Source organism: Pinus tabuliformis, chromosome 9, assembly GCF_031772625.1.
Source record: "Pinus tabuliformis cultivar Carrire ecotype Pingquan chromosome 9, CPIR1, whole genome shotgun sequence".
Lineage (NCBI taxonomy): Eukaryota > Viridiplantae > Streptophyta > Pinopsida > Pinales > Pinaceae > Pinus > Pinus tabuliformis.
This window is the reverse complement of record NC_142307.1, coordinates 1,717,454,897-1,717,481,133: the sequence shown is the minus strand read 5'-3', so window position 1 is coordinate 1,717,481,133 and position 26,237 is coordinate 1,717,454,897.

Sequence of the window (26,237 nt, the reverse complement as noted above, 5' to 3'; positions counted from 1 at the left end):
TTAATTTCTGATAATGCACCAAAGAAACAACATGGACTTGGCCAGACAAGCCAACTTCTAGAATTTTTCCACCACCAGACTTGTTCGATTTTCATTTTGGACTCAATCTGAAAGAAATACCCAAATTTAGGTGAATAAATACCAGAGGGTGAATGGGACCAACAAAGAGTATCTCCATGAACTCCCATTCTAATATGTGACTTTTTGAAAGTTGAAATGTATTCTTTCCGTATTCCCATGAACTCACCATTCAGATGGAGTTGATATGCAGGCATCCACCCCTGAGACCAAAAAGAGGACCTTCCTTCATCCACAATCTGACTTAAAAATGTAATCTCCTACTCATTCAACTAAGCCACTATTTCTAGGGGAAGTCTATAATTTTTAGTGCAACCTACCCAGGGATCAAGACCAATTTTGAATTTTTCTCCATTTCTGACATGCCATGCTAGGCCCACACCAAAATAATTAAATGAATAACCAATCGCTTTGCTAATGGATGACGAATTCAAGACTCTTTTGTTTGGATTCCTAGTTCATTCGGCCAATAAAAGGGGGAATATATTCTTCCTGGACACCATTGTTGTCCAAAGGTTATCAACAGAGAGGAGCCTCCAACCTGACTTTTTCGACAAAGATTTTGCAAACGAAGGTAGATTCTTGAGTTCCCATCCTCCCCAAGATTTTTACAGAGCTATCTTTTCCCATGTGACCCATGGAAGAAAATATTATTCATTATTTTCTTCCCAGAGAAACCTCCCCCACAACTTCCTGATTTCTTGAAGGATACCTTACGAAACCCAAGTGAGAGCAGTACAGTACACAAGGATTGCTTCAAGCACTGATTTGATCAAGACCAATATTCTTGCTCTCGAAATCCATTTGAAACTCTAATGCCTTATATGCTTCTCCAGCTTTGCCAAAAGACACATCCAATCAATCTTCTTATAAGAGTTAGGTTTTAAATGAAACCCCACTTACAATTAGTTAATTTTTCTTCACAAAGAATTAATTACCATTAATATTAAATAAATATAAACATTAATCAACACCATTCAACAATGCACAATAATAAATATAGTAGACACAAAGATTTTTAAAGGTGGAAACCCATCCAGGACAAAAACCACCAAATGCTTCTTAATATTTGTCTTTAAAAGATTACATCAAGTTTTCAGCTCCAACTGAAAGAGGCTCCAACTTGACAAATCCTCCAACACCCTATTTACTGGAGGCTATTAAAAAATGCTCCAATGCCTTGTGCAAGCTACATCATGCCCTAGCACCACCCTTCCACCTAAAGTGTTCTCAGGCTCTAACCTGAAGGAGCCTCCACTCTTATTCCTTTCACGACCCTGTCACCTTGATTATCTAGTTGAAAATGTTTCACAATTTTTAGACTAGATCTCCCTATGCTCAAAATAAATATAAAGAAATTGTAATTAAAGTTCTGATGCTCTTCTCGGTATGTATATCACTATCAAATCCTGGCAGTTTCACTACTCAACGCTGCTCAATCTAACTATTGTATAATTGTCAACAAATAACTCTGCTTTTTCTCAACCTGTACCACAACTCTGGCTGTCAATCTTGACACTGTCATTGTGTGACAACAACTATTACCCTAATTCCAAACTAACCACTGCTATCTCTGGTCACTCTGCACTCTACAATTATTCACATGCTACAATCCATATAGATGTATAGGTTATTGACATGCTGTCATCATTCTGCTTGACTTATACTGCTGCTAGACAAAGAAGCCCTTTGTTGTCTGCTACAACAATTTTCTACAAGAATGATATGACAATAAGAATACTGTTGTAGCAAATATTAGATTACTAAATACTCAAGAAGAAACCCTAACCATGGAATTCCTCAATATAATAATCGTATTATCAACTCTTATGTATATTTACTTTGAATACCTTGTTGTAGTGTTGAAGATGATCTATATCACATCCTCATGAACCACAATGCTATATTGTTCATTCCAAAATACAATGCCACTATACTTCTAATCCTCTAGAAATCTTCATTAATGTATTGTTCACGTGAAGCCCTTATGACTATGTTTAACTACTGCATGTATCATCTCATAAATTGTCTTTTGAATCAAGAACTTAAGGTGACACCATGCTACTGTTGCAATTTCACTATTTCTTACTACAACAAAGTCTTAATGATGAACCAATATTATTGTTACAATCAAAGGAGTGAACACAAATTTCAAATGTGCAATAATACTTACCAAATTAAGAAAATTATTCGTGCAACTTAAGGACAATCAAACTAGAATAGCTAACATACTAAATATGTTTAGACCAGAGAAGATATTAGGGCACTTGATACTCTATGGTTTGAGATATGGGTGCTAACACTTCCACTCCCAATTCCTGTAGAGATATGGACTGATCCGACCAAAGGAATAATTGTAAGGATTCAACCTTTTCTTGGAAGATAAGAAATTTTGTACTGAAAGAGGCTGCAAGGTATTTAAGCCCTTTTTGTTGATATGGAAATGAGGTCGAGCCTCAAAGATGATTGATCCAATGAATATTTCTGAACCTTCTTGATTACTTAACGTCTTCAAGGACTACTTAACTCAGTGCACAAATAGGTTGACTTTGATAGATGCAATTTAAATCATATAAATGTATCAAAGGCCACAAAAATTAGGTTAGTTCTGCGTTGATCAAGGAAAGAACTTAAACTTCAGATCCATAGGTGTATTTGTCATGACATAAATTGTTCATAAGGATTAGACCAAGGTCGCATGGATTATCATTTAATATGCAATCTTTATTTCAATGCCTTAGGGATATAATCATAACACAAATCTCCTTCTAAGATTCTCGATTCTTACCATAGAACTGAATCTTCAAGGTACTTAATGAATTTCATGTATAGTTGTATGCTTAGGTCCACTAAGCTCAGAATGTAGGTCTGGAATTTAAGGTGTTATTTCAACTGCACAAGTTAGTCTTGATATATCATAAATTGAGTCACATTTAGTCTTAATACAAAACTCGAAACCTTAGTAATCCTATTCTAATGAATAGTTTGCAATCCTTTCAAGAATGAAGAATCCCTTAATGTCAAGATGCCAAGACAACATATCTCAGTATCTTCCAAGTATTCACTGTCATGTACCCTCGCTTAACCTTTCACTCTCTCAAAATTGTAGAGGGATAATTTTGATGCTTAGTCATGACCCTTCAAGAAATTAGTCCAAAAAAAAACCCTAAAACCAGAACAAAACAAAAACTTCCCATGCCTCTCTTATGATGTTTTCCCTATTTCCATAGGGTAAGGTATTTTAGAGTAAAATTTTAAGAGATAATCATTTAGTTCGTTACAATATTTGGAGAGAGATCCCAATGCTTTTATAGATTTTATGAGGGCTTCTAAATATGACCATTGGAATAAATTTAGGAGGGGAAATATACTTAAATTTTAATTTTTATTGTAAAATAAAGCCATAAGAGAAAATGCTACCTTTATGTAGTTGGGGTCTAATATTTGGTTTTGATGAGGGATATTGCTTGTAGATGCAAACACATTTTGAAACCCTTCATACAATGGTTGATCCTTAAAACTAGATGAGAAATCCTTAATTTGATAAATATACCAATGATGAGGTGCCATGTCCCCACTCCTTGGAGCTTTGATCCATTGAATGGGATCTTCAACTTCAAGCAGGAATATCTCTCAAATCCTGAGGCCTTAAGGGAAATATTATTTTATACTTTAATAGTTTATTGAGTTCAACCTTAATTTGGGATTCAAGATTTGGATGGAATTTCCATAACTTTTGTTGATCGAGTTTCAATTGAGGCATGATTGGGATCATGTGTTGAATAATGGATGTGTCAAAAGTTTTAAGGTCATTGTATGACAAAGCAAAAACATTCTTATAATGCTTGAGAATATTTATTAATGCAATTCTTTCTGAAGATGAACACCCTAATCCAATATTGACATTTTGTGGATTTTGGTTTGTACCTAAGTTGATGATTTCATGACTCATAGTAGCATTGTTTGTTTTAGCGTTTACAGGTCTTTTGAACCTATATTGAAGATCATAAAAATCCTCTAGCTTAACCACATACTTGGGAATGAAATTTTCAGTTATGAGATTATCAACTTTGAAAGATTTGTTGATTTCAAGGTCATGAGCTTGTTCATCGATGACTTGATTTTCATATGTACCTTCAGATGTAAGAAAATTAATTATGTCATTATCATCATTGAACACACATAGATTAGTGATGTTATCTGGGATGGAAGGTTTGAAAATTAATTCTATCAAAAATTGATCACTGTTGAAATCTTCCGGGGGGATTAACTTTGAAGCCACATTAGCCAATAAATCAATGCTAGCATTTTTGGAGTCTTGAGATGGCAGTAATATTAAATGATGAAAAATTACAGATTAGATTTTGGACTAGAGATTGGTAATTTTTCAGATTGTTGGAGACATAGTGAATAATGTTTTTGACTTGTTTAACTATAATTTATGAGTTGCCAAACACTTTAATATCCTGCACATTCATACTAATAGCCTTTTAAGACCTTGCACTAATGATTCATACTCAACTATGTTGTTGGTACATTCGAATTCTGACCTGCAAGTTAACATCGTCTTTTCACCATCAGGACTTACAAGAATGCAACTTGCACCGACTCCATCACTTGATTTTGATCCGTCAAAGTATAAAGTCCAAAAAGGGTTACTTACAGAATTATCTACATGGCTATCTACAAAATTTACACAGTGAGAGGAATCAGCCTGAGAAAAATTCTCAATTTCAGAGAGTCAAGAACCTTGTTCAAAAGGAGACATTTGTGTGGTAAGGTTTCCAAAGAAGGACTCGAATGAATAATTACCAACAATGGAATTTGATGTGATACTTGGTTTAATTTCTTCTCCAAACTCAGTAATAGTAGATTTCATATGTCTTTCTCTGTCTACTCTTATTTGATTTGGTTTCCCGTTATAAGGAAGTAGAAAGTGAGATAGATCTGTCGTGAGATACACATTCAATTGTTGTAACCAATATCGACTTAAGATTAAATCACAATTTTCAAAATGTCAGTGACTACGATGTCTATGATTTGATGAACTTGAGGATTGGAGGAGATCCTAATGAGGATATTTGGTAATTCTCCCAAAACCTTAACCCTTGTTCTCCTGTCTAATTGAGCAATTTGGATAGCTGATTGTTGAGGTTGAGCATTGAGTTTCAAACAAACCGAATAAGGCATAATGTTAGGAGATGCCCCAGAATCAACTAGACAGTTGTGAACATTCTTGTTGAAAATTTTGAAAGTAAGGAGGAAGGGAGGTGTATGTGAGTTGGATCTATCTCCAATCATTATAGAATCAATATGGCTATCGGAAACAACATTTTGATTAATAACAACTTTTCCCTTTTTGGTTGATGTGACAGGAGGAAGGGGAGACTTATCAACATAACCTAAATCTTTAAGCAAAATGTTCTTGTGCGATTTGAGCTTGCTTAATTCATATAAGCTGATGTTAGCTCTAGTTCTTTCATGTCTTCCAAAATGTCATATTCAATTTTATAGGGGACAATTAAGGTTTTGGAATTGGAAGCTGTCATATCATTATTTGGGGATTGATTTGATGTTGATGCTGGTTGAGGGGAAGTGGGTGTTTGTTGAACACTTTTGCTTCTAGTTTGTACTGCTAGGACTTCTTCAAACGTACCAGTTATATCCCAAAAAGAATTTAAATCTAATTCCTCTCCTTGTTCTTCTTCATTTTCTTCCTCATTTGCATATACCTCTTCTGTCTTAGCAACAAATATTTCACCACCAGGGGCATTTTGTTGATTCCTATTGAAAAAGGGTCTGAATGGTCTCTTGGATGAGGATACCTCAACTAGTTTTTCTTTGACACTAACCATTTCACTAGCTAAAGTTTTCATAACCTTTTGTAGACTCTCCATGTCAAAATCATCTTTATCTTTATTTTCCTCTTTTGAAAGAGTTCTCCTAACGGGTTGAGAGGTTTTAGGTTCTTCAGCTGATGACTTGTTTACAATACCAATCATTTCTTTCTCTACCTTTAAGGCCTCTTGCATGGCTTCATTGAGAGTGGCTTTTGCAGCACGTTTAACAAACATGGAAATAGACATAGGTAAAGAGGAAGTATAGAAATATATTTGAATTTCAACTCTTGGTTTAGATGTATCAGGCATCTTGTTAAGAAGCTTGAGGAATCATTGGTTAAAGTCTTTAATCTTTTCTTTTGGGCCCATTTTGATCCTAGACAACTCAACTAAGATAGTGGATGAAGTCTTGTCGTCTCCAAATTTCTTAATAAAAAGGTCTTCAAAAGTATCCCAATCCTGGATACTATTTGGTTGAAGGGAAAAATACCAAGCTAAAGCCTCTCCTTCAAATGTGTAAGGAAATAGTCGACATACAACATCCTCTTCATCAACTCTTCTTAAATTGAGGGATAACATGAAATTTTTGATATGGTCTTCGGGGAGTTGTTTTGATTTAGGATCGAACTTAGGAAGCCACTTTTTAGGATTTTTAGGTAGATCATGTTGATCACTAGGAACATTAACCACTCCCAGTGTTTGCCAAGGACGAATACGTTGTGGTTGTTGACCAACCATATTGATGGGTTGATGAAGTGGCTGTTGAGGTGGAGGAAGCAACAAAGATATGGGAGGTGGTGAAGGGGGTTGATTTCCACTACCACTAGCAACAATATTAGGTCTTCTATGTGGATGAGATGGTAATGGAATTTCAAGGGGTTTGATTCCTAATCTAAGGCTTTGAGATCTAGTAAGAACACCCAATTGTAGAGAAGAAGAAGTGGTGATACCAGAATCAAAAGAGATTCTTGATGATTGTCCTGGACTTTTTAATCCTTCAATTCTCTGTCTAATGGATTGGATGTCTTCAAGAGTAGTTTGATAATATGAAGAGGTTGGAGGGAAATTAAGAGAAGGTGAAAGAGTGTGTGATTGTTGAAGTGAAGTTTCAAAAGTAGAATCAATGGAACTGAAACGTGGAGAAGTTACTTCAAAGGAAGCAGGGGAGATGGAAGAACTTTTAGGTTGTACAGGTGTGGATGAGGGCAAAGGTCTTGACTCAAATTTACTTAATGTTTGTTGAGACCTACTGGCCATTCATTTCCTAGTGGCCCTCCTTCTAGCGCCAAAAGTGTTGAAGTCTTGAAATGAATTAACTCAACACAAGAGGAGCTACCTGGTCAGAATCTCGATTAGATCCTTTTTCATTATTGGCAATCCTAACTGGAATTTTGGATCCAATTATCCTTTGTGAGATGATGCTCCAACGAATGGAGACTTAATTTGGGAAAATGTCTTTCTGTATTTTTTTTAGAATATGATAAAAAAAGTGCAAAACTAAATTTAACTTTACTCTAAACTGCTGATGTATTTACAATGCATGAGTTAAACTTATTTTCATGGAAACGAAAGATGAATAGTAATTTCAACAATTTGAAATTAATCGAAATACTATTATTAAAGCATAGTTGCAGATACAAGATTTACAATTTTTCCATGAACAACAAAAAACATTAATCAAACGATATGTATGTGAAAAACAATGACCATTTGTGAGATATCAATCTACAAAAGGGAAGTCTTTAAGTTTCACTACAAGTTAGTAAATGAATGAGTTTAAATGATTTGAAATGAACTCAAAACAACCTGCAACATCCACACACATATGACTAACAACATGTAAGTATGAATAAGAAGATAAACAAAATGATTAATAGACTTATGACGTCCATTGCTTCAAGTTTAAGAGTACCACCATGAAAAATAAATAACTTGTTTAATCTAACATAAAGAAAACATTAGATGACTGAATGTTAATTCAAAAGGATGAATAACAAGTTGTTGTGCAAAATTTTTCCCCTTTTTCTTAAAATATAAGATATCATGTTGTATAAAAAGAGAATTGTTTTGCAATTTATATATATAAATTTTTGCTAGTTTTAGCCTAGGGGCTGTTAAAATACTTTCTTTCTTCAATAAAAAAAATCATGCTCTATTATTTTTTATAAAAAATGTGCAATAAAAAGTTAAAGTTTTAATGATTTTATGAAAAAAGTTAAAATAAATAATATAATAAAAAGTTAGAGTTTCAATGATTTATGAAAAAATGTGCAATAAAAAGTTAGAGTTTAATGATTTTATGAAAAAGGTTAAAATAAAGAATATAATAAAAAGTTAGAGTTTTAATGATTTTATGAAAAAAGAAAAATAAGGAATATAATACTTATATTTAATGATATTAGCCAATTAAACTTTTAATTTATTTGATTGAATTTGTTTTTTATTTTATTTTATATAAATTGTTGGTTTTTTTGTTGTTTTTATTATTCATCATTAATATTATAAATTTATTATTATTATATAAGTCGTATTAATAAAATGTTATAAAATATTGATTTGTAATTTGTTTTGTTTTATTTTTTTACTTAATTTTATTCTACATATTTATTTAAAAAAAATTAAATATTGATTTACAATTTTATTTGTAAAATTCAACTTTTTTTTGATATACAAGTATGTTATATTTTTATAATATACAATAATTATTGTTCAATATTTATTTCCATATTTCTACATCTTTTAATATGATACTTTTTTTTATAGCATTTTGGATTTTTTTTTATATTGTATTATTTTTTATTTTTCTCAATTTAAGATATTAGAATTTCAAATATCTATAAACTTTCATCTCATTATATCTATTAATATTATCTAGATATAAACTTTCATCTCTTTATGTGTATTAATATTATATGGATAAAAGTTTAGTTCCTTAATAATATTTTTGTACATGATTTTTTAATATTCTTCATTTTTATTAGACATTTTTATTTTATGTTTTATTATTCAAACCATTTTGCATTCTTAGTTTAATATTTTCTTCTTCCTTTTAAATAACACTCGCCTAAAAACCATAACTAGTTTCAAAATCAAAATATTTTAATCCTTCATTGGGATATTTTATAAATATTTTATTTTACTTATTATGTTAAAATTATATATATATATTATGTTTTATTATTCAAACCATTTTGCATTCTTAGTTTAATATTTTCTTCTTCCTTTTAAATAACACTTGCCTAAAAACCATAACTAGTTTCAAAATCAAAATATTTTAATCCTTCATTGGGATATTTTATAAATATTTTATTTTACTTATTATGTTAAAATTATATATATATGATGATGATGATGATGATGATGATGATGATGATGATGATGATGATGATGATGATGATGATGATGATGATGATGATGATGATGATGATGGTTAACGTCCACTGAGACCAAAGTTTGGTCTATCAGACCTAAAGAAACGAATTACTTAGTTTGATTTAAGATTTTATTCTTATGCTCAAAAAGCTTGGAGAGAAGCCTCCCGAGCTCACTATAATTTTGACATCGTAAAAGGCTAGGAAGGTCAATATTGCAACAAAGATTATGAAACTGAGATCGAATGTGGTTGTACGCGGGGCATTCTAAGAGGAAGTGATTTTCATCCTCGATGTTCACTAAGAGGAAGTGATTTTCATCCTCGATGTTCATATTGTCACAGAGATGGCAGATCCTTTCCATCCATGGTGTTTTAGGAACTGCCCAACGACCTGTTTCACTATGGAGCTCATGAGAGTTCGTTCTAATCTTGACTATATTAATTTTCTTCTTTGAGATAGTTAAAACAGAGAGATGATTTTGATCTTCTAGGGTGGGATTGATGACCTCCTTATAATATCTTAATTTTCTTTTAGTTGCTAAATCCTTCTCACACCACATTTTTTCTTTGAACTTAAGTAACAATATTTTTAATGTTATTAATGTTTTGTAATGCAACATTCTTGTCGATCTCCCAATGGTTTAACCAGGTCCTGATGTCTTTATACCAACCTCGTTTGAGCCTTAGCTGGTTTTGGCTGGAATTTAAAGCTAGCTTAGGAAGTCTATGGTCTCCTATGTTATTGAGTTTGTGCTTGTACAACAGAAGCCTAGTCATAGCTAGGCTCACGATAGGGGAAAGACCCACTTCTATAAGGAGAATAGGATAGGGTGTATTGCTTTTAATTTTTAGGTTATACATTATAAAAGGCTTCTAAATTATAATAATAATAATAAAATTATTATCGTTATTCAAAATTATCAATTATTTTTTTTACATAATAGACAGGTACTAAGCATACACTTGTTTTTTAGGAAGATGGTTTATTTTTATAATGCCATTTAAATTTAAGAAATTTGTGACATATATAAGGAATTAAATCATTTAAAAAATTTGTGAAGTAGATATGAAATTGACAAGAAGAAAGGTTCATTTTAATAAAATTATTATTGTTATTCAAAATTATCAATTATTTGGTACTAAGCATGCACTAGGAAGATGGTTTATTTTTTATAATGCCATTTAAATTTAAGAAGCATGCACTAGGAAGATGGTTTATTTTTTATAATGCCATTTAAATTTAAGAAATTTGTGACATATATAAGGAATTAAATCAATTAAAAATTTGTGAAGTAGATATGAAATTGACAAGAAGAAAGGTTCATTTTAATTATAAAAATAGGAGGAATTGTCGGACGGTCAAACGTGGTCGGAATGGGCACCTAAATTTTAAAATTTAACAACCATAACTTGGATTTACAAAAATCTGTTGGAGTTAATGCTTACATTCCATATTTAAGAAGTTGGTTTGTGATGGTTGAGAAATTATCTCAACCTCTCTATCTAATTTGGGAATAAGTTAGATCTCAGAAACTCTATTTAATAGAGTAATCTGAATGTAAATTTGTGTGTGTGAGTGTCTTTGCACATACACCATTTGTGCATAATATATGATTGAGTGTTTGTGATTGTGTGATTTTAGCTGTTTCTATCATGGTATCAGAGCACAGGATCAGAGGCCTGTGTATTGTGAGTCTAAATCCTTGAAAAATAAGAGTGAAAATTGATTTTCTATGTTAATTTATTTGTTTTTCGTACGCCTGTGCAGTCGACGATGCGTTTCTTGCGATTCTCGTATCTGCCTTTTCATTGAAAGGAAAAAGCATTTTGAATGTTGCCGCTTGCATACCAGGCGTCCTGTTTTTTGATTCCCCACATATTTGGTACCATCATCAAAATTCATGAATTGCCGTAGCCGGGAAAAAGAGGATTGTACACCCAGAATATCCTCTACATTCTTGAAGGTCGTAGGTACGTCTCGTAGCACAACAACCCGTCGCCGGAAGCGATTAACTTCCACTCTTGGCCAACAACGGCAGAGTCCCAGAGGTTGCATCGGGCTTGAAGGAGTTGGTTTTGATTTCAAATTAACCGGGGCCATGTTCTGCTCATAGAAATTATTAATTCCGTCTGTGGCATTTGAAACTGGGCGTTTCTCTGTTCTGCCTGAGCAGCGATCTCCTGAGCGGTGCTGTTTTTGGCCTCCAACATTTTGACCAGCTATTCTTATCAATCTGCAGCTGCTCCCCGACCATGACGCCTCTGTGACACCACCAACGCTATCTGTCAATCACATGCTCAGGCAGGCGTTTACTGTAAATTTATGGACTTGTCTCCTACGGGCAACAACGTATGAATTTGCAGATGTGGGCCGTATTTGACCAGCTGTTATGGCGGAAAGTTTCTCTGTTCGGGCGTCACAAAGCTTGCGGTGATTCACGAGTAGTCAAGTATTGCTAAAAAGGTAAAAATATTTTTGACTTGAAGATGCAACATATCAACCCTTCTGCTTTATCCATTGCAATCAATTGTGTTTGAAGAGATCAAGTAGCAGTAAGGCTCAATATGGATGGTTGTCCAGATAGTATGGCAGTTGCGGATCTAGGGAAGCATCCCTCATTAGTGGTAGACGTGGTGGTTTCCTAATGAGGTTATGCGACAGATTGAGATGCTGTCCAGTAATTGACTTCGGGAGGTCCTTGATTCGGGAGTTGAGAAAGGGAACTCGGGAATCAAACTTGCCAACTACACCTTTCCGAGGGTTATGAGGCTACTTGATGGAGCATCTACTGATAAACTTGATTATTTTGTTATTTTCATGTAATGTAATCATTAAGGGGGGATGTTGGAGTTAATGCTTACATTCCATATTTAAGAAGTTGGTTTGTGATGGTTGAGAAATTCTCTCAACCTCTCTATCTAATTTGGGAATAAGTTAGATCTCAGAAACTCTATTTAATAGAATAATCTGAATGTAAATTTGTGTGTGTGAGTGTCTTTGCACATACACCATTTGTGCATAATATATGATTGAGTGTTTGTGATTGTGTGATTTTAGCTGTTTCTATCAAAATCGTTGTCAGATTTTCTCAAAATATGACCGGGATTTCCATGGCTTTTAGGGCAAAAAAGCAGTCGACTATGCATAAAAATATCATAATTTATAAATAATAATTATTTAAAATAGTTTTTAAAGAATAATATTTATAGATAATTTTTAAAATTAAATATTAATTTTTATATTTTAAATTAAAATGAAGATTATTTTAATTTTATATATTTTAATTTATTAATAGAGTGTCTCAAGTAGCTCAAATGGCCATAGTATCAAATCCAAAATCTTGGGTTCAAATCTTGTGCTAACCGAATAAATAAACATATAACCAAACTTACATTTTTTTTATTAGTTAAATAATTAAACATAGAAACTCGAAAATCAAAAAATCCTTGAATTTGGAAGATCTTACGTACCATCTTCCTAATAGGAATCGACGCCAAATAGATTTCCGCATAAATTATATTATACTTTATATATAGGTATGTTTTTTAAATAACAAATCTGTACAGAAATCACTAAACATTTTTTGGAGTAATAATTAAACTACACTCTTAGTCATCGAGACACATGATTCAATTAATAAATTTTCATATTTAACTGGCATGCACTAATAATATTATTTATTATAAATCTGCCAGATATTAAAAAACATATTTAATTGACATGACAAGTCTCATTATAATAACAACGATACCACGTGAGTTGCCGTGTTGATGCAGATGTCTCAAGGTTGTAATATCTATTATAAATATTATATAAATTTTTAAAAGTTTAAATATTGAATTGGCATGACAAGTATCTCATTAAAATCATGATATGTCTGAAGATTAAAACGCGACGCACTCGTCATTACCTAGGGTGTTGAATTCTATTCGAAGTGACTTTATAAAATGCTTTGTCAGACCATCCCCCTGCATATGGTATCTTTGTATTTGGATGGCTATGTATATTTTTATTGGGATGAAACTAAGGAAAATTTTGGAGTATTTTTCTATATTTTGTAGATGGTAAATTAGGTAAGTGGTTGGTTTTAATTATGGAGCTTCGACTCAAGGTAATTAAAGAAAGTTAAACTCATGATTAACAATAACTATAACTTCAGGTCTTGTTTTAGACCATTTGAGCTAATCTGCTATATATAAGTGCATGCAATTCTTTTTATTACATTCATATTTTATATTTTTTAAAATAGTTATTTTTACCGATTAATTATAATAAAAAAATAGATTAGCAAAATAGGAAGAGTCCTTGTCATAACACATTGTTTAAATTGGGAAATAAAAGTAACTAGATAGTATTAGTCCATCTATTTGCCTACTAACAAAGACTCCAAAATTCATAACTGTGTTTGTAGTGTTGCTACTAATGATCATGAACACAAAAATTAAATGAAAAACCATCTATTTAGATAATGAGTCCACCTGAATTGTATTAGGGTAAGTCTCCTCTTCCTCTAATGTTGAGAACTCCATATGATCACTCTTTTTTGCTAGGATTGAGATTTTATTAGTGACATTATTTGTATGCTTTTGGAGTTTGTCAATACATAACAAGATTTCTCGATGAGCGTTTGTTCGTTCCACTAAAACCTTCCCCATTATTATTTCTAATCGTGGTGCTCCATGTGTTAGGGATCCACCCTATAATGTTAACTTCCACATTTGTATCTGTTATGAAACGTTGTTCTACCTTGCCTCCCATTTTGCCTCTTATATTTTAGCTTGAATTGCAAGGGGGGGCATAATTCACATAAATAGCTATAGAGCAATTTGCAGAGCATTGTGCTCTAGAGCTTGCGTAACAACTCTTTTCGTGCACCCCGTGATTGTAAATATCCCTGTATAAAATTTTGGGACATGTGTAAATTCAAGTGAAAATGAATTGACGGTTGGTTAAAGGTTGCATGGATTGTTTGGATTACTGGAGGAGTGTTGTGAGTAGACCACACCCACCTCATTTATTTCCATTACCTATCACCTTGACCACGATATTGCCCGCGCTGACAAAAAATGAAGTTTCGAAATGGACAACGTGGGTGCAGGACAATGCCCATCCTTGTTCCCTCCTTGTGGATCGAGATAGGGGGCAACTGTCTTAAGAAGAAAAGTAGAGAGGTCAACGATTGTTGGGTGGACGAAAAAAAAAACAAGAGTCGACACACAAGAGATCAAGAGACAACATAGAAGAAAGCACACAAAGGCGAAAAGAAGACGCATATGAGCCCACACAATGGACAACAAACAAATAAAAATGTATGGCATAGGAAAAGAGCTCGGAGTTGGATACCCCATGTTAATCATTTTCGTATCTGTGATTTGAGGAATTTGAAGGTTGGCAATGGCTAACACTTATGTGGAGGCCAGATCTCATCTTGGACCATATCTCCCTCTTTATATGTCGTCGCATCCACTAATCTGGGGATCCAATGGTAGACAAGGGAAAACACTTATGCGCATGACCGGATGGGTGTTGGGCCATATTAGTGACAAGAGTAAAGTGGATTCGGGAACCTAACTATCTAAGCGTGGTGAGGGGCAATGTAGAGTTGAAAGGCTCGGATAGGCGTTGGCCAGATACAACAACAAAGTAGAAAAAGACGCTAAGGCGTGGTGACCCAGTGGACCCCACTTTAAGTTGACGTGGAAGTGCCATGAGGGCCACCACATGGTAGATAGTGGGCCTTGCACTAGATTAATGTCACAGTTCACATAGATTTGATGATACGTCCATTTGGGGGTGTTGAGTGGCAAGATAGGGTTGAAGGGTTGAATGAGCCACATGTTGGACATAACGATGGGTTAACGATGATCCAGATCTTGGGGGGAGGCCACCAAGATCTAAAATATTGAAATGGATTTTGGGGGAGAGGTCCCCAAGACCTGAAAAATTGAAATCTAGAAGAAAAAGAGGAGAATGCCCAATAAACAAAAACACAAATAATTTTTTTATTAAAACGGAGAATAATTGTAAAAGCTACATTGTGGCGACAAACTGTCCTTTTACAAAATGCGACTTGTTACTTATAGTATTTTTCGGTTACAATACCACGGGTAAATTCCATGGGTGAATGGATACCATGGGTGGATGCCACAATACCATGGGTGGATGTCACTTACAATACCATGGGTGGATGCCACTTTCAATACCATGGGTAAATTCCATGGGGATGAATACCATGGCTGATACCATTTTCCATTCAGATCATTCCTCCCTCCTTAAGAAGCAATGGTCCCCACTGTGTGAAGTTCTCTCTTGCGAAGCCTTTGTTGAATATGAAGAGCCATTTAAGAGAAGCGTTTTATGTGGTTAACCCATAACCATGATGAACGAAGATTCGAGGATAGAGATACCCTGTAATGCTTGTCATCAACTGTGATGCTGAGAGTGTGCGGCCTAGCAAATGGACTTCGATGAAGTGTGCGTTTGTGAATGACCCACAACCATGATGAACGAAGATCCGAGGATAGAGATACACTGTAATGCTTGTGACCAACTGTGATACTGACAATGTGCGGCCTAGAAAATGGACTTCGATGAAGTGCGGGTTTGTGGATGACCCGTAACCATGAAAAACGAAGATCTGAGGATAGAGATACCCTGTAATGCTTGTGACCAATTGTGATACTAACAATGTGCAGGTATCTCTATCCTCAGATCTTCATTCATCATGGTTATGGGTTAACCACATAAAACCCTTCTCTTCAGTGGCTCTTCATATTCAACAAAGGCTTCGCAGGAGGAAACTTCACACAATGGGGACCATTGCTTCTTAAGGAGGGAGGAATGATTTGAATGGAAAATGACATCAATCCATGGTATTCATCCACCTATGGAATTTACCAATGGTATTGAAAGTGGCATCCACCCATGGTATTTATCCACCCATGGTATTCATTCACCCATGGTAATTTCCCATGGTATTGTGACATCCACCCATGGTATATATTCACCCATGGAATTTACTCGTGGTATTGTAACTGAAAAATACTATAAGTAACAACGCATTTTGTAAAAGCTACATTGTGGCGGACAAACTATCCCTCTTTATATGTCGTCGCATCCGCTAATCTGGGGATCCACTGGTAGACAAGGGAAAACACTTATGCGCGTGATCGGATGGGTGTTGGGCCATATTCATGAGGAGAGTAAAGTGGATTCGTGAACTTGACCATCTAAGCGTGGTGAAGGGCAATGTAGAGTTGAAAGGCTCGGATAGGCGTTAACTAGATACAACGGCAAAGTAGCAAAAGACGCTAAGGCGTGGTGACCCAGTGGACCCAGCTTTAAGTTGATGTGGAAATGCCACGAGGGCCATCATGTGGTAGATGGTGGGCCTTACACTAGATTAATGTCATAGTTCACACAGATCTTATGATCCGTCCATTTGGGGGTGTTGAGTGGTAAGATAGGGTTGAAGGGTTGAATGATCCACATGTTGGACATAATAATGGGGCAACGACTTCCTTCACGATGGGAAAACCTAGTGGGCCTAGTGATAAGTTAACGTGGCAGTGCTACGGGGACCTGACGAAGATCACGTGGATCAAGCCCATTGATGGCATGACCTAACATAATTTCCTAAACTTTTGATGTGAAAAACTTTTAATATGGGTATCAAATTGGAGTAAAATCTATATCATCGGAAATATTTCGACAAGTTGAACATGATGGTGGCATTTGTTTTGAGATTTGAAGACTTCGAGAAAAGAAGGTTTTGTCACCCCATCTCCATAACAAACCTTGGGTGTTGGGTTTTGAGAAATTTTGAGGTCTAAAATGGGCCTCAAAATAAAAATGTACAACCAAAATCAACTTGATAACAACCAATAAGATTCAAGTTGATGATGTCAGCCATAGGGGATGATTCACCATTTTTGGAATAAAAAAGTAAAAAGATAAAAAAAAAAAAAAAAAACTACTTTTTCAACTTATCTCCCTATAGTTTTACTTGAATTTCGCGCGGGAGCACTCATTAGATGTGGGATATAATTCACCATTCAAGGAGTACCCATGTTGCATACTTTTGATGGACCATGCTACACAAAAAATTAGAAATACATGAAAAACTTGATTGCAATCGAAAAGTTGTAGGCCACTTTGGGCTAGCTCCGTTAAAAGCTTTCAAATCAGGACTATTATCTAACTCAGAAACGAAGGAGAAACCTCCGCATAAAAGGGATAGAAACTATAACAAAAAGTGGTTGTGACCAAGAAAAGAGAGACAAGTGATAGCAAAAGCCCTACAAAAACCAACTACTTCCTAACCAATACTAAAACATATGAGAAAAGTTGAGGCTAACGAAATAATGACAAGGAGAAAAGAGCAACAAGGGACTTGTTTTTGGGAAAACCAAGTGCAACACCTCGAAACCATTGTTGTATCCTTTAGTTGTCTTTTTATAATCCTTCTATGCACCAAATCTTTATTTACCAAGTGTAAATAGAAAAAAGAACCCCTAATTTTTTTTTCAAGTCTTAACAATAGACCAAGATAGTGGTTCCAAAACAGACCAAGATAGTGGTTCCAAAACGTTGACAATAAAATCCATATTTGTAAATTTTCCTAAACAAACTAAAAGCTCTAATCACAGAAACATGAACCATGCAATTCTCTACCAGCTATTATGAGAGACTAGTTTGATCTTGATATTGCAAGAAGAAAATAACCCAAAAATCCATATAAAATTGACTAAGATACCTATCAAAAGACAATTAAAGGTGCATGAACTGACCACTCATCCATTATAGATATGAATGGAACCAATTTTCTAATGCATTAGCTAATGCTAAAATGATTTCCCCCTCATAAATTTACCTTGCTTATACATTCTCAACACAGAGTCATGAAAAGATTCATCATTCGAATTTGCTTAAACCTGCTCCTACCACTGTCCAACTCCACCATTCATATAATATCTATAATTATGAACTCGACTAGTCATCGTACCAGTCTGGATTTCTCGATTTCCTTATGCCATGCTTCTACCTCCCATATGACCCTCAATTGCCAACTTCTGTTATGTCCTATTGTGTCTGCCATACTAACCTATATTGAGGAGATTTTTAGTATATTTTTTATAAAATATTTTAAAAAATTAATATTAAATAAATAATGTTAGTTTATTTTTATTTTCTCTCTTTTCATGGTATATCTTTCATTTATTGATATATTGATTTCTTGAATTCTTTTCTTTTTTAATATAGATTATTATTATTATTATTTTTTTAATGGTTTTAGTTTTTTTTTTTTAGTTTTTTTTTTAAAATTATATATATATATATATATTTTTTTTTTTAATTTTTAATTTTATAATATTCTTTTGTTTAAATTTGTTTAATATTCTCTTAAGAAATTGAAATACTTTTATCATTTTTTTTTTTGTTTCTTTCCATTATATTTATTGGTGTATTTACTATATATATATATATATATATATTTTTTTTTTTTTTCGGATAGATCACATCATTTTTTTTGGATCGACATGTTTCAAATCCTTATCGAAGTTCATTACCAGGTAAAGAATGGAAAGAGAGATCAAGAGACCACATAGTTATAGCAAAGATGCAAAGATAAATTCCAAACTGCTATGAAATCAAATAATAATATAATAAAAAGAAAAATTATATAATAAATTAAAAAGTTAAAAAATGAAACAACCAGAAAAAATTCATATTATTAATATTCTTAAATCAAATAATAAATTAATTAATTAGCTAGAAGGAGCTTCAAAATAATTACAAAATAATAAAATTAAAAAATAATTAAATAATCATTTTTTTTTTTTTAACATTTTCATTTTAGTTTAGTTTAGTTTTTATTTTTTCTATTTGGTTATTTATTTGTTTTTATTATTAAAAAAAATATTTGGTTATTTATTTGTTTTTATTATTAAAAAAAAATTATGAAAAGGGGATAATTTATGTTTGTTTTTAATTTTTATTCTTTATTCTTAATTTTTGGCTTTATGGATTTTTCATTATTATTTTTGATTTTAAATTTAAATTTTAATATTATTTCTGGTTTTAAATTTAAATTTTAATAGTTTTTATTTACTATTTAATATTAGTTTTGAATATAATATTCTTTATTTTTCGTTTATTGGGAATTCGTTGTTGAATCTCTATTGTATTTATTGGTTCTTTGAATCGAGATATATATCTATGTCTTGATGATGAACCACAGTAAATGGTTCAAAACCCATCAACCTTAAAAACTTTATCTCGTTGATCTGAAAAAAACTTAATATAAATAAATAATTTTATTTTTTATTTATTTTTAAATATTTATTAATAAATTTATTAAATTAAAAATCACTTTTAAATAAAATACTAATATTTAAATTATAAATCAATGAACTTCGCACATTTACTTTTTTCTCCACCTCTATGAAAGGATTCATGTACAGAGGCAGAGAAATTGCCAAGACGGCCAAAAGTGGCCAGAATCCAGGCAAAAAAATTTCAAAAAATCTTGTAGAGGTAGTGTTTGAATCATGTTTTTGATGGTGGAAATGGATTCAACACCATAAAAAATGTCTAGGACACCTAAAATTTTGAAATTTAACAACTGTAACATGGATTTACAAAAATCCCTATCGAATTTTCTCAAAATATGGCCATAATTTCCATGATTTTCAGGGCAAAAAACTGTTTCATTAGACTACTGCTGTATAAAATATCCTAGCAATGATTTTTTTTTGGCATTTTAAATTTTTTATATTTTATTACTTATTAATACATTTTAATATTATTATTATTTTTTTTAATATTAATATTTAAATTCAAATTCAAATCAATTTCACACTTTTATTTTGGTCTTTGTTTATATAACTAACAATTTTCTTGAAAGGTGTAAAGTACACCGAAGGAATAGAAGATTTGGGAACATCATTTGCACATGAATGAAGTCCACTACTAAACATATGCACATAAGGTTTTCCAAATTCTCCAATAAGATTTTCACGAGCTCACTTGCTGAAGAGTTTAGTCAAGATCTTGTGTCCATAAAAACACTCAACTTATGTTGAGTAATTGAAGTTAGTTCAGTGAAAAGAGGAGCAAATGAAAGTCAAAGGTGTACGTTCATAAGATTTTGATGGGCTTGGCAGTGGAATAGCTGGGTAAGATCAAGAACTTGCGTTCGTAGCAAATTTTATGGTCCTTCTTTTTGTAATTTAGGTTGGTTAAGAAAAAGGTGGAGTAGACAAATGTTAGAGTCAAAAGGCCCTAATATTTGCTTCAGCTCGACATAGAAAGCATTTGTGAAGTGAAGCATTGATATCTGAGTCTTGCTTTATGTAATCCAAATCTAGTAAACAAAAGTTTGAGTTACAAGGCCACAAGATTTTCAAGAAATCGAAAGCAAAATATATTTTCAAAAATAATTTGCATCTGATGTAGAGCTCCTCATATTAAGTTGTGTATTTCAAGTCAGTATTTAAGGGATAGGAGTAGCAGAGAAAGCTTTGAGTCGCTATATTTTGACTCCTCAGAGTGCTATGTTGAGCACCCCAACATCAATGTTGATCTTAGTTTGTGGGCGCTTGAAGCCCCAGTGGAACCAAGGGACTTCCACTAGCAATTAGATGGCAATCCTCATTCGTGGATTCAGGTACAGTAATAGAAAGACGAGTTGAGGGGCATGAGAAGAAAACCAGGGCTGGCATTATTTAAGTGCCACATGTAAAAAAATGGTTTGATGGAGGAAGACAAAAATGGATGCATCCTATTGGTTGGGATTAATAGTGTCAGTGTAGGCCAACCTAACAAAAAGAAACTTTCGGTGTAATTACAATATAGAACAATCAAATATTGATCTATTAATTCCACTTTGATTTTTATTATTTGTCCAAATACATTATTTTTAGTTCAATATGATTTTTTTGTTTGTAGGTAAGCACTCACGGGGGATTCGAACCAGTGACCTATCGCAAGGAATGCCTTAACAGTGCACCCATTCACCGTCAATTCAAAGCCCCATGGGCAGTTCAATATGATTTTCATTCAATATACAAACACATTAATTTTTCATGCTATACTATATAATCTCTAAATTAAAAAGTATGACAAATAGTGATAATAATCACACTACAAGACATTCCTCTGATAGAAGTGGATGGTTTCCCACTTCAAATTTTCCCACAATGATAAGATCCATTCAATTTCTATTAGATTGTGTTGTCGTTCATTTTTTTCCAATAACATGTTGACACTTGTCCTTTTCTAATGGGTTAAAAATGTCCATGACAAGATGGTCGAGCAACACACCATACATTAACCAGAAAGCAACCCCACAAGCTAAATCCAACCTGAAGAAACCCTTGTCGCCACACTCGCAAGATATATAGATTAATTAGAGGGTATAGAAGAGACATCAATGTCTAGTGTGATATAGAGGAAGCTTGTGATGAATTGTATATGGAAAATAGTCATTTTCACTTTCCCTTTGATGACTTTACTCCACACTATATAGAGAACATCATTGAGGGATGTCAAAAGCAAGCTATGACTACCAATTTTCAACTTTCATATTTTCTAAAGGTAGTGCTCCTTCCAAATCCACAATCAACCTTTTGCAACTATGTGGATGATCTCTATGAGATGAATGGTTATATTTATTTGGATCCACATGATTGTGGTGTGCATTTGGAGCATACTACTCAACAATTTGTCACATTTAGGTGTCTTTAGTGGGGAGTCAACATGAGCACTTCAACATGGGACTTGGCTTTAAGGATGAGTTTCTTGCACTACTTAATTGTTGAGGTCAGGAATTGTACATGAGACCTTGGTTTTGTAGAATACTTCAATATTGTAGTTAGCACTCATAGATGGGACCTTAGTTTGTTGTACATTCACAACCAAACATGAATGGAAAATATTTTCGAATGGGGATGGAATATATCCTCCCTAGGGGTGTAATGTGGGGGTGAAGACCCACTAGAATAATAAAATTTGTGGCCATTCAATGCAAGATGGACTAGGTCCACTACGTTTTCTGTTATTAAATAAGACTAATCACATAGTTCACTTAGAACAAAGGTAATGCACTCTCTTAAAATAAGCCCACTAAGTAGCTAATGTGTCATTATAATTAGGATTTTCTAGCGAGCTATAAACAAAGATTGATTCTTCCTTATAAGACATCATGTATTGGAGTTTAGCTCATTGAGAAGTTTCCCCTAAAAAGACAAGTAAACATAAGTTGATTCTTCCATAAAAGAAACTTTGTATAGTGTTACCTATGTTAAAAGTTTTGGATTGAAAAAAATATTAAGCATTCCTAATATTTCGTTTCTGATTTGTTGTCACAAAAATATAGATATATTATTCCCATGATATCCATTCACAGTTACATGCATTTAGGCAAAATCTTATTTTATTTTAATATAGATGAAAATCTACCCCAGGTATCCATTTTATTTTTTTAATCATGAAGTCATTCCTTGTCCTTTAAAATTTTTACATTTGATGGTGATCTGATGGTGTAGTCAATAGCAGATGCATTTTAACAATGGAGAATGGAGAACTTGAAGCGCAACGTTGTGCTACAAATCACCCTCCTCTGTGCCCAGTTATCTTCATTGGGAGAGTTGATACTGTCAGTAAATTTCCAGGAAGCAACGAAGAGCAAGGGTTTTAACTTGGCTTTTGCTCCACAGGAAATTCTTGTTGGTAGAACCTGAGAACATTTAAATATAGTTTTCTTGTAAGAGAAAACAAAATCTGAAGTTTGTAATCTACAATTTTTCTGCTTCTTATTTTTTTTACATAGTAGGAAATGGCAACAACTTCTACTAAAATATTCGTACAACGACAAGTTTTTTCTCGTGTTGGTTCCTTCACTATCGATCTCCTCCCAACAGGCATCAAATTTAAGGTTATGCCTGCTGATAAAAGTCATGGCATAGATTTCTTATGACGTTACCTTCAGTAAGCTTGAATGATGGAGCATCGAGGGAGATTCGATACAAGGGATGTCTCCCATCTTATCAAGGAAAATGGAAAGAGAGCAGTGGACTGCATAATAGTATTTGTGTGCGTGGGAATTTTCAACTCCAAGAGAATATTTGACCTCAAACGAAACATTGATGGAGTTTGTTTCAACTAATGGTAGAGATTGCAACATGAGGATTATGGTTCCAGGTAGGAATGAAGATGAGACAATACGCGAACTAAATGAAGCTTATGAGTATAATTTGGCAGAAGGTAAAGACTGCTCGGACTAAATGAATCTTATGAATATAATTTGGCAAAAGGTGAAGACTGCTTGGAAAGTAATGCAGAGGAAGTGTTTCAGAGATCTCCAGGTGATGTGGATTGCACTCCAAGGACAACTCGAAGCGTGTCTTTGGGTGTGTTTTTGGATGCCGAGGATGGTTTTATTGTTGTGTATATAATTCAAAGTGAAATCAGAGTTGACATTGCTATGTAAATTGTTAACTATTGAAAACTATCTCAGTGAAGAATTATGTTTACTTTATTTGTTTTGTTTTTTTCGTCTAGTTTCTGAATATTAGTGACAAAACATTACACAAGGAATTTGGTCCATTGACCTTTAGGTTATACCTATCTCAAAATGATATTTGAAATCATCTTCTACTTATTTGAATATGGGATAAAGAAGTTTAAAGCAAACCTAAACATATCCTTGTCAATTCTGAGTTTCCCATGAAGGAGAAAGTGTTGTTATAAAATGTGTCATCTTTAAAGTAATCTATGTAGCAGCGAATCTTAGAAGTTTTTTATATATGTTAAGTGTGAAGCCAAATTCATGCAGGATTCTAGATCCTTCTACACCACCATTAGTTTCTAGATCTTTCTAGATCTCCAAATCGCCATTAGTTTCTAGATCTTTCTAGATCTTAACACCGCCATTAGTTTCTAGATCATTCCAGATCTCCATTTGAATCACATACAGGATTCTAGATCCTTCTTCTGCCTCCATAAATTTGTAATTTCTCTGGCCAAGGAAAGCAAGCCAAGGTCCAGGCCTGTTACGTAATGCAAAGTGATTTATGTTCTCTAGTGATTGTTTTATCTATTCCGCTGTTTCTAACTGAGTAATCTTGTTGTTTCTCCATTTGTTTGTCTCTGTGAATTATTCTCTGCTATTGCCGTCTAAGTCTCTGAGTATGAATCCGCTGTGAGTTATGTATGCTCTGGTCTAACAACTGGTATCAGAGCTAGGGTCGAATATCCACTATGCAAGCCGCTTAGTGCCATCGCCTTACTCTGGCAGCGTTCGTTAAAACGTTGGTTGTTACCCCTGGAGCTGTTGAAGGATCTGTCTAGGAAATAGCTGAGGAACGCTGGAACTAAAAGACAGTTGCTGCAAGAAAAACAAGGTCGTGGACCTATGTTGAAACGTGTTGCTGGAGTTTGAAATGTGGAGATCCGTACGTGTTGCTGGAGTTTGAAACGTGGAGATCCGTACGTGTTGTTGGAGTTTGAAACGTGGAGATCCGTGGAATTTGGAGTTGAAACGTGGAGATCCGTGGAGTTTGGAGTTGAAACGTGGCGTCTTGCATGTATACGTCAAGTTTTTTCTCAAACCAACATATGTATGTGTGAAATGTGAAAAGGTTAAAACATTATATATGTTTTTATATTTATTATGAAACATATATAATTATATGTTGGAATTTTGAAAAGTATATTTTAAAAGGAGTAGGAATTTTGAAAAGGGTATTTTAAAAGGAGGAAGGTCATTATTACTAAATTTTAAAGAGTAATAATTAAAGTTTTATTTTTAAGTGGAGTTTTTGTGTTTTGGGGCGTGAATTTGATTGAAAATGGAGACAACAGTTACAGATATGGAGAAGTTGAGTGGGGCTAATTTTGCCCTATGGAAATCACAGATGGAGGATATACTGATTTTAAAGGATCAGTATTTTCCGATTGAGGGCACAACAAAGAAACCCTCATCGATGACAAATGAAGAGTGGAATAAGCTAGATAGAAAGGCGATTGCAACAATCCGCCAATATTTAGCAAAGAATGTTTATTTCAATGTGTCCGGAGAAAAGACGACTGAAGGATTATGGAAGAAGCTCCATGATCTATATGAGAAGAACACGACATCAAACAAAGTGTTCTTGATGAAGAAGCTTTATAATCTCAAAATGAAGGAGGGTGCTTCAGTTGCTGAGCACTTGAATGCATTTAATATTATTACTAATCAGCTTAGCTTTGTTAAAATAATTTTAGATGATGAAATTAGAGCTATTTTGCTGATGTGTTCTATGCTAGACAGTTGGGAAAATTTAATTGTAGTTATGAGCACTTCAACAACTACAAGGACCCTGAAGTTTGATGATGTCAGCAACAGTTTTATGAATGAGGAGCTGCGACGCAAGTCAATTGCGGAAAACCAGGAAGGAGAGGCTCTAGCTCTAGCTGATCGTGGTAGGAGTATGGATCGAGACCGGCAAGGGCGATCAAGATCAATAGGTTGATAAAAATCAAGGAGAGGCATGATCATCTGCTTTCATTGTGGCAAACCCAGGCACATGAAGAAAGAATGTCGATTCTGGAAGAAAGGACAAAAGGATCAGAGACTGTCTAGTACAAATCACAAATCATCCAGCACAAATGAAGGTGAGACTATTGCTGTAGCCACAAATGGTGATGTGTTGTTTACTGTTTCATTAGAGGATGCATGTGTATATACATCTAGCAGTAGCTTTGATTGGATCCTTGACTCTGGGGCATCTCACCATGTAACCCCATGCAAAGATAGTTTTGTTTCATATAATCCTGGTGATTATGGTAGAGTGCATTTAGGGAATAATCATTTTTGCAGTATTGTTGGAGTGGGAGATGTCCAGATCAAGATGAAATATGGACAAGATATATTGTTGAAACAGGTCAGGCATGTACCGGAAAT